This window comes from Mustela erminea, chromosome 4 (genome assembly GCF_009829155.1).
Source record: "Mustela erminea isolate mMusErm1 chromosome 4, mMusErm1.Pri, whole genome shotgun sequence".
NCBI lineage: Eukaryota > Metazoa > Chordata > Mammalia > Carnivora > Mustelidae > Mustela > Mustela erminea.
Genome location: NC_045617.1, coordinates 73419321 through 73431588, shown reverse-complemented (window position 1 = coordinate 73431588; position 12268 = coordinate 73419321). Strand labels below are relative to the sequence as shown.

General features: G+C 37.0%; 1 long non-coding RNA gene across 1 annotated transcript in view; it reads left to right on the top strand.

The window, feature by feature from the left end:
- Positions 1 to 12268, top strand: part of LOC116588480 — a 104495-nt gene that overhangs the window by 66578 nt on the left and 25649 nt on the right. The gene's annotated exons all lie outside the window — the stretch shown is intronic.

The window sequence follows — 12268 nt, the reverse complement described above, 5'->3', positions numbered from 1 at the left end:
AGTAATTAATTAATTTAACTAATAATTTTCATTTGGTAGAACTTCAGACTTCTGTAACTTGTTGAAGGCTATTGTCATTTTCCTCAGAGAGATATAAAGTGACTCCCTTATTCTAAAATTTTCATTTTTATTAGTTAACCATTAATATACCTAATGAAGTATGAACACTTTAGACTTACCATTCCAGCCTCACCTGAAGCCTCCCCACCAGGCAAGCTTGTTTACTCACTGTTTACCAAGCTTCAGTGGAGGCCTCTAGAATTCCTATTGCCAGACCTTTGCAACAAACTTGTTTTGCCTTTAACATGACCTATGTGCTTTGGTCCAGTCAAACCCAGCGTCTATCATGGATGTTCTCCTGACTGGGCCATGCTCTAGATTTGATCTTGCAGACATTTAATTCCCTGGAATCTTCAGAGTCATGAATTTGATGTTAGACCTTTTCTTTTATAACAAGTGAAATAATGGGCATGAGCATGTCTCCCTAAATCCCAATTTCTTTTATCTCTTGAATGGTAATAACACCATAGTCACAGAGTCATTGTGAAGTTTAAGCTTTGTAAATGCTAAAAAGTTATGGAAATATTAGGGATATCATAATTTCTGCTCAGTATCATGTATTATTTTTAGTTATCATTTTATGTATAAATATCTTATTTCAGCGTTTCCATCCTAAATCCTCTAGACTGCTGTATAGTTTTTATACTTTGTCTCCTTAATATGCCTGGTCAGATATCCTTTTTATTCTACATAAACAAAAATATTTGTCAATTGATTGCCTGTATTTGATACAGTGATGAAATGTTTCCATAGCATCTCACATTCGATATCTTATTTATTATATAGTGCTTAATTCATTTTTGTTGTTGTTAACTATAGTGTGTTTAGGATAATTTGAAACAATCACTGTGACAAAGAAGAGTTATATTGTATATATTTAAAAAAAATTATGTATCCCTCCTTTTTGTCTCTACTAGAAAACTAATGTTGGATTTGGTGAAATGCCACCTGTATTCCCTGTTTTAATTCACATAAATTAACTTTCAAAGCTAAGATGCTGCCTTGAGTCTCTGTAGAATGACTTGTAAGTCAGGCTCTTGGGGACTGGCTGCGTATCAAAACATGGTGGCTTTAATAAGAGCTTTCAAACAGCTAATAAAAGTGGAAAAGCTTGAGGTGGGGTAGATCAAAAAGAAAAGATGCTTTGTTTTAGGGACTTTGTTATTTTTTTTTCATCCAATAATGAGAGGATATCTGTGGCTGCTTCAGAGATGCAGACAAATGAAGTAGCCAAGGTATAGTTTCATGGGTCTCTAGGGCAAATGCGACAATATGGAGCAGAGCCAGAAAAAAACATTACACAGCCAAATACATTACTTAATAGGCCACTATTTGGTTATTAATACAAAGTTGAATAATCTGTTCATATAACATTATCACAGGTGTTTGTTAAGGCTTTAACGTTGAAGGCAACCTTGAATTTACCAAGTATTCTATCTTTGATAACTGCTACAGGGTTGAACTTATTTTTGTGTCTCACTGTACTTCCAAGGGAAGAAAGAGGGTTGGGCTTTCCCTAAAAGGAGGGGGGCAAAATAACAGAGATATTCTTTCCTGGACTCCCAATGATTTTGAATGTTTTAGAGTATTTAATCAGGACAAGAAGAAGGAATTTTAAAGTCACCAAAAAAGGGGCACCTGGGTGGCTCAGTGGGTTAAAGCCTCTGCCTTCAGCTCGGGTCATGATCCCAGGGTCCTGGGATCGAGCCCCACGTCAGGCTCTCTGCTCCGTGGGGAGCCTGCTTCCTCCTCTCCCTGCCTCTCTGCCTACTTGTGATCTCTGTCTGTCAAATAAATAAATAAAATCTTAAAAAAAAAAGTCACCCCAAAAAAAAAGTCATAGAACCCTACAATTGCTTGAAGAACAAGGGGAAGATAGAACTATTGGATAAAACATATTGTGCTATTTAGAAAAATAACTTTTATCAATTCAGCAACATCACAACTTTCAAAATATTCATTCATATTTACTTAGAAATACTATTCCTGTTAATATTTCAAAAGGAAATATGAAAGAATAAAAGCTTTATTTACCAACATATTACCTAACATAAATTAACGGTAATGTAACTATTAAAATACTACTATTAAGTGTGATATTTATAATAACATGCAATAATGTTAAGAGAAAAAAGATAAAATTATGTTTATATCATATGATTAAAGCTTTAAAAAACGAAGTGGTATATTATGTCATTTATATAAAATATTATAGCAAAATACACCAAAACACTAATGAGGTTATATCTAGGTATAGACCATATCAAGTTAACTCTTCTATTTTCCTGTGTATTATATAAGGACAAAAACAATTTAAAAATCAGAGGCTTAATTATTCCCGTTGAAATTAAGGGAAGTGATTTCTCTCCCTTCCTTTTTCTGAAAGCGTTTACTTTAGAATTCTTGCATTGCAAATACTTTCTCTTCTCTTCGAAATAGAATTCCTTCTGCAGGCTAGGTAAGACTTTTGTCAGGAAGTCTCTCTCCAGGATCTGAGAACCATCTCTTTAAAATGCAAATGTAAACATCAGACTTTTCCACTGTGTGAGGACACAGTGAGAATGAACATACCTGTCTATGGACCAGGAAGTGGCTTCTTACCAGACACACAATCTGCCAGGTTCCTTTATCTCGGACTCCCCAGTCTCTACTCTGGAACTGTGAGAAATAAATGTTTGTTGTTTAAACCACATCTCCCTTCCCACCCCAAAAGAAAATGTAAACATCAAAGAAGACAAGTGGGAGGGCAGGAACCTAGCTGTAATAGGCACCTTGTTCCAAGCTGGAAGACTACTTTCTATTCTAAAAACATAAGTTTGATTTTCCTGTGGATAAGTTCAGTTAGCTAGCACAGATGGCCATTTCAATTACCAGGTGAATTTAGGGCTAATCATGTGTGACTGATGGTGCTGTCCAGTCCTCTTAGTAAGGACTAGTTACTGTCATGTTGAAAACATCTATATAATGGGTTGAATCAGCTTAGATATATAAGGGGGCTGAGATTCCTTTCTGTGTCTGCAATCTCTTAGCAGATTATCTGTGATGTGCATTACATTCTGGTTCAAGGCTTATTCCATAATAAAAGTGCTTTCATTCTCCATTGTTGTTTTGGGCTGGGAAAACATTGTGTTTTAATTATATTTCTTCAACAATGCCAAATTTTCTATAATGAGCTTTATTACGCTTGTGGTGGAAAAATATTTTACTTTATAATTTGCTTTTATTTCCCCAAGTGATTACTTTTTTGATCTTTTTATTATTAGTTTATAATTACTTTGTCAGTTTACCCTACTCTAAGTTCCTCTGTGTTCCAAAATCTTTTGACTTGGACACTGTTCCATTTTTTTTCTGAGCTTCAAGTTGTAGAGTTTTAAGCCTGAAAAATGCGTATCAGTATTGTCTTACTACAACTAGGAACTCTGTCAGTCTCCCATGGAGATCAACTTAAAACCTTCCTTGCTTTTCAAAGCATCCATTGTCCACTCTTGCCACTCCTTTTCACCATTGTACTGGATGATATCCAAGTCAATTAGCGAAGGAAAGGAAATAAAAGACATCTGGATTAAAAAAGAAGTATAACAATGTCTATTTATAGACACAGACCCCTACCTCACACCGGGTACAAAAATTAACTAAAAATGAATAATAAACCTAAATGTAAGAGCTAAACCAACAGCATGTTTTGAAGAAATATAGAAGTAAGTCTTTATGACCTTGTATTATTAGGCAATGTTTTTTAGATATGACACCAACCATTAGTGTCCAAAGAAAAAAAACTCAATGGATGTCATCAAAATGAAGAACTTTTGTGGCTCAAAGGACACCGTTAAAAAAATACAAAGACAACACCCAGAATAAGAGAAAATATTTGTAAATCCTATATCTGATGAGGAAATTGTATCCAGAATATGTAAAGAATTCTTACAAGTCAACAATAAAAGATAGCATATTTAAAAATTGGGAGAAGATTTGGACAGTTCCCAATGAATATATACAAATAGCCAATAAGTACATGAAAAGATGCTCAATTTCATTAGTCATTAGGGACATGCAAGTCAAAACCTTAATGAGATATCACTTCACATCCAGGGATGTGAATTCAAAAAGCATTGCTAAATTAAAAAAACCTGACAATACCTAGTGTAGCCAAGCATGTGAAGAAATTTTAGTCCTTGTATATTGCTGGTGGGATGGTAAAATGGTGAAGTCACTTTGGAAAAATATTTGGCAGCTCCTCAAAATTTTAAACATAGACTTACCTATGACCAGAAAATTCCATTCTAGGTATCTATTCAAGAGAAATGAAGCACATATTTTCATGAAATCTTGTATCTGAATGTTCTTAGCAGAGTTATTTATAATAACCCCCAACTAGAAACAACCCAAAAGTAGATCAACTATTAAGTGGGAAAAAAGTATACACATACAATGAAGTATTATTTAGCAATAAAAAGATGTACTGATACATGTTGCAATGTGAATGAACTTTAAAAGCATTATGCAAAGTAAGAAAAAAAAAAAAAGCAGCCAGTTAAAAAAGCCACTTATCCTGTGACTCCATTTCTATGAAATCTCTAGAATAGTCCAGACTCTAAAGACAGAAAGTAAATTAGTAGTTGCCAGGTTGTGTGTGTTTGTGTGTGTTGGAGATGAGGTGGAGACTAACTGCTATCAGTCTAGGATTTCTTTTTGGGATGATGAAAATGTTCTAAAATTAGATAGCGGTCATGATGGTACAACTCTGTTAATAGACTAAAAACTGCTGAATTGTACATTTTAAAGGATGAATTATATGGCATATGAATCACATATCAATAAAGCTATTATAAAATACCAAAGAAATTCCCTGGGGAAGACTGGTGGTTCTGGCCAAGATGAAATAACCCAACCTTTTTCAGGTCCTTCTTCTTTAAAAACTCTGGACATATCACTATAAACAAATGCCAGAAGTCTCTGAAAGCTGAGATGAAGACAGAGACTTCATCCAGTTACCCTAGGATGTGAGGCACAATACAGGGTTGGGGTCCCTGGATTTTCCTTTTGCCTTCCATAAATTCTAGATGGGGCACTGGGGAAGCCTGCAACCTGAGCCACAGATAGGTCCAAACCAATAGAACTCCAAGTCTATTCACCCTGATCAAAGAACCAAGAAAAAGACAACCTAACAGAACAGAAAAGCTTTTTGACAATACCTACCACTACTTGAAACAAAATACCAATACAATATTCAATACTCTCTCCACCTCACCCAAAGCACACATTCCATGGGTTTGGCAGAGATGAGGGAGGAGATAATTCTACCTCCTACTTGATGAATACTGGCCCCAGTGGACTGATATTCCTGCCAGGGCAGTGTTAGTGGGGTCTGGCGGGGAGCCAGTCTCCATTCCCAACCTGGCATCGATAAAATAAAATGAAGAGGAGCAAGCTGGGCTGGTCTTCACTCTGTATTCCCACCCACGCCATTGTCATCAAGACCCAGTGGAAGGGGGGCCTCTGCCCTTGCCTGGCATCAAGGTGGATCAAGGTGGAATGTGTTGGACTGGGTGGCACTCTGGTTTCCTCCACTCTGGTGCAGCAGGGAAATGTAAATTAGAACCACAGTGAGATATCATTTCATGTCTATCAGACTGTCTAAAACAAAAAGCATTAATTACAAACATTGGTGAGGATGGGAAGAAACTGGATTTCTTACACATGACTTTGGGAATATAAAATGGCACAGCCACTCTGGAAAACAGTCTTCCAGATTTTGCAAAACCAAATATGCACTTCTCCAATGACTCAGCAATTATACTCTTTGGGGGCATTTACCCAGAGAAAGTTTATGTTTACACAAAAACCTGTGTAAGAATGTTCAGAGTGAATTTATATAGTAAAATACTGGAAACAACTCAAGTGTCTTTAAGGGGCTGTATGGTTGAGCAAACTCTAGGATATGCAGACATTGGAATTCCACTCTGCAATAAAACTAATGAAATAATATATGCAAATAGCTGGGTGGATCTCAAAGACATTACGTTTAGTGAAAGAAAGTTAATTTCACCATGCTACATATTGTATGATTCCATTCACATAACATCCTCAAAATGATAAAACTACAGAGATGGACAGATGAGTGGTTTTCAGTGCTCAGGGACAGGGGGATTATGGGAGATGGATACAAATACAAAGAGGTTGCACAAAGGAGTTCTTTGGTGATAATAGAAAATATCTGTATCTTGATTATAGTGGCAATTGTATTAATTTTTACATGGCAAAATGCATAAAACTATACACACGCACACAAATGTGGGTTTTAAAACAGTCATGTACCAATGTCAATGACTTTATGCTACAGCTTTATAAGATGTCTTCATTGGGGGAACAAGGTAAAAGGTGCATGGAACTCATTCTATTCTCTCAGCCTCCCATGAGACTATTAATATTTCAAAATAAAAAGCATAAAAAAACTGTTTTCTACTTGCCCACAAAATGAAAATTTAAAAATCTACTTTTTTTGGTGACTATTTTGTTGATTTTGTGTAATCCCAGAAAGCATAAGATTTTCATCCACAATTGTTGATTGAAAAATTTGGTAACTCTATGCTGGGGGAACAAGTTACTATCAATATTGCAGTTCCAAGAAATTAATCTATGGATATGCTGCTAGAAGAATTAAGTGTGCTAAGGTTGCTCACTGCACTGACTGCGGGAGTGGAAAAGCTTAAAATTGAGAGCTCTTCATGCGTCTTCAGGGACTTGCACAGTCATTTTTTGGAGAAATTGTTTTGCTATTGTAGCAATCTGTGTGTGTGTGTGTTTTTAGCTTTATGTATTTGTCAGAGAGAGAGAGAGAGCATTAGCAGAGGGAGCCGCAGACTGAGGGAGAAGCAGGCTCCCTGTTGAGAAGAGCCTGATATGGGACTTGGTGCCAGGACCCTGGGACCATGACCTGAGCCAAAGGCAGGTGCCCCTCTGACTGAGCCACCCAGGCGTCCCAATCAGCGTTTGTTTTTTTAAGATTTAGGTTATACCACCACACCACCCCAGCCAGGCAAGTCATTGATTCCAAAATAGAGCTTAAGGATTTCTAACAATTATTCTCATTACATATTTCGTTTACAAGTGCTTGATTTCTTCTAGTTCTACTTTATGCCAATAGCAAGTAAGTATCCCCTAAGTCTGTGTGTGATTTACCATTTTTTTCCACTGATACATTTAAAGTATAATAATTTTAAATAAAATTAGATTTCCAAAGGAAATATATTAAATTATTTAATACAGGGAGTTTGGATCACAAGCTGGGTATTGGGTAAAATAGGAAAGATAGTCGAAAATTTTTAGTACAACCAGAGTCAGCAGTCAGCCTTACCAGTGAAAATGATTGTAAAAAGGATGGTAATAGGTAGCTGCCATCTAAAAATAGTAGGATACATTTAGAGGCATATTTAAAATATAAGCTATAATATTGTAACACTGCCAGATGTCTAATCCTTTAGATCTTCTAATGGATAAAACCCTGAGAGTAATTGCATAAACCATCATTGTTCTTTTGGGTGACATTAAAAATGAACTATCTAAATAACCAGAAAATTTCCAACAAAGGAAACAAAAATATCGGCTGGTATGAAAAGCACAATTAAAAAGACAAAATTAGGGGCACCTGGGTGGCTCAGTGGGTTAAAGCCTCTGCTTTTGGCTCAGGTCATGATCCCAGAGTCTTGGGATCGAGCCCACATCGGGGCTCTCTGCTCATCAGGGAGCCTGCTTCCCCCTCTCTCTCCGCCTGCCTCTCTGCCTACTTGTGATCTCTCTCTGTCAAATAAATAAATAAAATCTTTAAAAAAAAAAAAGACAAAATTACTTGATGTTCAATTTAAAGAAAAACAAACAAGCAAACAAACAAACAAAAACCATTGGAAAACTCCATGCTAGGGTTATGGTCAAATCTTTTGGGAACTTAAAAAGGGATGAAGAAGTTACCCATACTGAGCGGCACTCAATAGCTCTAACACTTCAGAAGAATATCTTAGAATGTGCTAGTTGAATGTACTAGTTGATAGAGAATATACTAGTTGAATGCTAACCTTGCTCTTTATCTTAAATTGGAAAGCATAGACACTATTGTGTGTATGTGTGTGCAATTTGATCAGTTATTGACTTTTCCCCACTAATTTTAAAAGAATGCTTTATAGTAAAATACCCAGTAAAAATCATTTTTTAAAAATGTGAGTACTCTTTTTAAATTTTTTAAAAAAGATTTTATTTATTTATTTGAGAGAGAGAGAAAGAGAGCACACATGCTCATGCATGCACACCCTGAAGAGACAGAGGCGGAGAGAGAGGGACAAGCAGATTCTGGGCTGAGCAGAGAGACCCACGGTGAGAGGTGGGGGGTGAGAGGGCTCCATCTCAAGACCACTGAGATCATGATCTGAGCCAAAATCAAGAGAAGAATTAAGAGAGGGTCACCTAAACTGACTGAGCCACCTAGGTGCCTGGAGAATTCCTTCTAATGAGCGGAAAGACAGATATTGATGGAGATACGCAGAGAAAAATCTATGATGCTGACGTTGGTGGGAAAAGTCACCCTTTTGTATTTTGCATGAATCAGCAGCCCTGTAGCAGCCCGTCAATAACATCTCCTCTCAAAGAGTTTGCCTCTTGATTTTCCTTGCATATTAATGGACTGGCAAAAAAAAAAAAAAATTGGAGCTTTTGTTGTAAATTTGCAGAAATAATTATTTAGATGCTTATCATTTTAGATAAATTTGTAAAGAAATGGGAAATGAGTTTGAAAACTTGCTATTTGACATAGCTATGTGCTGATTTAGGCAGAGAAAAATGCTCATCAAATTTTCAATTTAGTGGAAAATTAAAATTTTAAATTTAATTTCTCTTTTTAGTGGAAAATTAAAAACATTATAACAATGGCTAAAACACGGGTTAAAACAATGAATTGTGGTTTTGCCTAATGACAAACAGTAATTCCCAACGTTGGCTTATTCAGCAAAAACACTTGAAGGGTGAATTATTTGCAGAAGTGAAATTGTGAAAGCTTTCACTGGGTGTGACAGGACATAGCAGATTTAAAGTGTGAGAGTTGTCATGAGTTGACTTTCTTGACAATGAAATTTTGCAAACTTAATTCAATTATGTGTGATAAAATTTAGCCCATATAATGTAATTTTTTTTCCTTCGAAAAAGCCCTTCAGGATGTGAGGGCCATCTGGCTGTGATACCCGTCATCACATTGATCACCAGGGTTGATTCTGCTGATCCGGCGGGCTCACCCTTGTCCCCTTCTTCCCTCACCTCTCCCCACGGGTCCTTCCTGAAGCTGTGTGCTCGGTGGACCTGTCTTCAGTTAAGGGTACAGGAGTAGGTGCACTCTGAACCCCCCAACAAGCTCTCCAGGTCCACTTGTAGGAGAAGGCAGAGTAGTCAAGCTTCCAAGAGTCCACACTCATTCAAATGAGAGGCTGTATGTGGCAAGCCAAAAAGCCCTTCAACTATTTTCCCCTTAAGACAATAAAAAAAGACATCCTCACAATATTTTCTATGACACGAGTCATTTGACTCTTCACCAAAACGATACTTAAACTTTTCACCAGCAAGCATCTCTTACCTTATTATGCTTATAAGTTTTGCCCAACAATGAGAAAATCTATTTTGATTTGTATGCACGTTTTTAAATGGAGTCATGGTCTCAAAATGTGATGACACTATGACAAGAAGAGAAATTACTTTACATGTAAAATCAGATTGCCTCAATTCTATAAAAGAAGTACATTACCAGCTGCGATTTAGTTGGGAAGCAGAAAGGAAAACCTTTTGTTTTTCCTGTAGCAAACAATGAAAGCATTTAAGATTTGCCTTAATTTATTCAACAAATGTTTATTGAGCCTACTATTTGCTGACATCTTTCTAAGTGCTTGGCACAATCAGTGAATAAAGCAGAAAATACCCTTAAGAGCTGAAAAATGTTCATGTTACAATCCTCCAAAATTCAAGAATTGTAGATACCATCCCAGACCTTGGGATACCTATTTCTTTTCTCTGCTATTAGAGAATTTTCTGACACATGTCAAAAGGACGCTGTTCTAGATGCTCTTTTGCTTCTGTAAGCACCTAGGTAGTTAATTTGAGATTCAGAAGGCTGCTTGAGTGCAAGCGGGAAGAGTGAGCTGCTGGAATTGGGGGACCTTGAGGGTTCTGTGTGTGGTACAGATCCATCTGGGGGAATCACCTCTCCTAGGATAGACTAGAATAGGCCATGGCCAGGAACTTCATCTTTTCAGACCTTGGCCTCTTCCACTGGATGGCAGTGAAACAATACAAATGTTCTGCTCTCAGGCTACCTTTTCTTGGGCTCCATGCAGCTCATCTCCTTTCCATTCAGACAGAGCTAGCTGATTACATTTTGCCTTTAGTTATAAACACACTGCATTTCTTTGAGACAAAATTCTATTCTCAGATGCAACTTGGAGATTCCCTATGCTCACCCACGTCATGCAGACAATTTTCTGTGATTTTCTAAGTTCTAAAAATGGGCTGACTCTTTGATTATGTGCCTGTTTTATATTAGTATTGGAGAAGAACATCACTTTCCATTTCTGGGATACCTCATTTTGCTCTCATGGTCTATTACATGAAGGTGTGGGTGGCTTTTTTTATGAGCTCTCTGGATAAGGTTTTTAGATTCTGCTGATACAGTCCCAAGAAAACATAAAACAAAGGGGGAGAGCAAAGGATATCTGTCCACATGTCATCCCCTTTACCTGTCTTTTTGAATTCCTCAAAGCAAGGTCTTCTGATGGCCACCCATCAATTCTAGTTCCTCAAAATATTCTAGATGAGAGCCCAAGCACTACTGACTCTCCATGTATTTCAGCTTTGTGGTGGTTACACTGCTAGCTGCCTGCTAGCAATTGGTGCCTCCTTCACTTGCTGTCCAAGTCTCCTCAGCTCCCAACTTCAGTAAAGATTTGGTGTGCGGCTGAAGACCTCTCCCTCTGTTCCTAGTCCCAGTGGGAATGTCCCAGCCCATCTTGAGCTGCATCTCTTAACCTCCTTACATCCTGGTCCCCAGAACAAGGCTTCTTGATCTAGTATCTTGCTTTTGACAATTTCCTTCCCTGATCATTTCATTCCTACCCTGGCCCTGGCCTCAGTTTCAGGGTCTTAACTGTCTTATGAAGAATCTCCTTGAAGATGACCCCTTACCTGAATCCTAAGCATGAGGCACTCTGGAGTCTGATGTTAGGTTTTCCCCAAGCCCTCAATTTTCCTGGGAAAACCTAGTGGTTGCTTTTGCTGAACTAAGTCATGAATTCATCTAGCTTTGGCTCCCTGGGCTATGCCCCCACTCGCTTCTTTTTTAAAAAGGTGACATGCTTAGTCTTAGTTCCTCTCTCCTTGCCTGGGATCTCCCAGGAAGAACCTTTATTCCCCATAATTTACCTCCGAAATTTTAGCATATAGCAACTATTACTCCCTTTTACTCCAACAAGTAACTTCTTTTAAAAAATAATGTAAATGATTCTCTGGCATTCATTGTGCATTAACTATTTCAATCTAGAGATCATTAATTTAGAGAATCTGTTAACTGGGTTAATTGTAACACAAAATTTTGTGCAAAGTTTAAAATATATAATTGAGGTTAGACAGTTCAGCATTATTTTGAGGCTGAATGAGGTTATATAGAAAGAAAACTCTGCAGATCCCAAACAGCTACATTGAATTTGTTTAATGATTTTTATAAAATTACATAAGTATATAATTTAATTGGAGAATAAAGCCTCAAAAGGAAATTGGCAGATACAATTTATTTTGGAGTAAGATTATAAATTGGAAATAACTGCAAGTTCCAAGGGAAACGTTCTCATTTATTCTGGAGTACATTTAAGCCATATAGTATGAAAATTTTCTGTGATTGTTTTGAAGGGTGAGGAGATCAGGATTCACTTGGTACTACAGATGAGGATTGCTTTGGCTACTTATCAGTTTACCTTCAAGATTTTGGCCCACATACAAAATTTACACAATTTCAAAGCATAGGCACCAAAAGAAAGAAACATATTTTGGTAAAGTGAGCCTTCTTCATGACTTTAATAATCTTTTGAAACCATATAAAAATGAAGAACTTTGGTTAAGAAGACTGAAAGGCAAAATTAAGAGAAACTCTCAACGAAATCAAAATAAACAACTTGCCATGCATAAAATG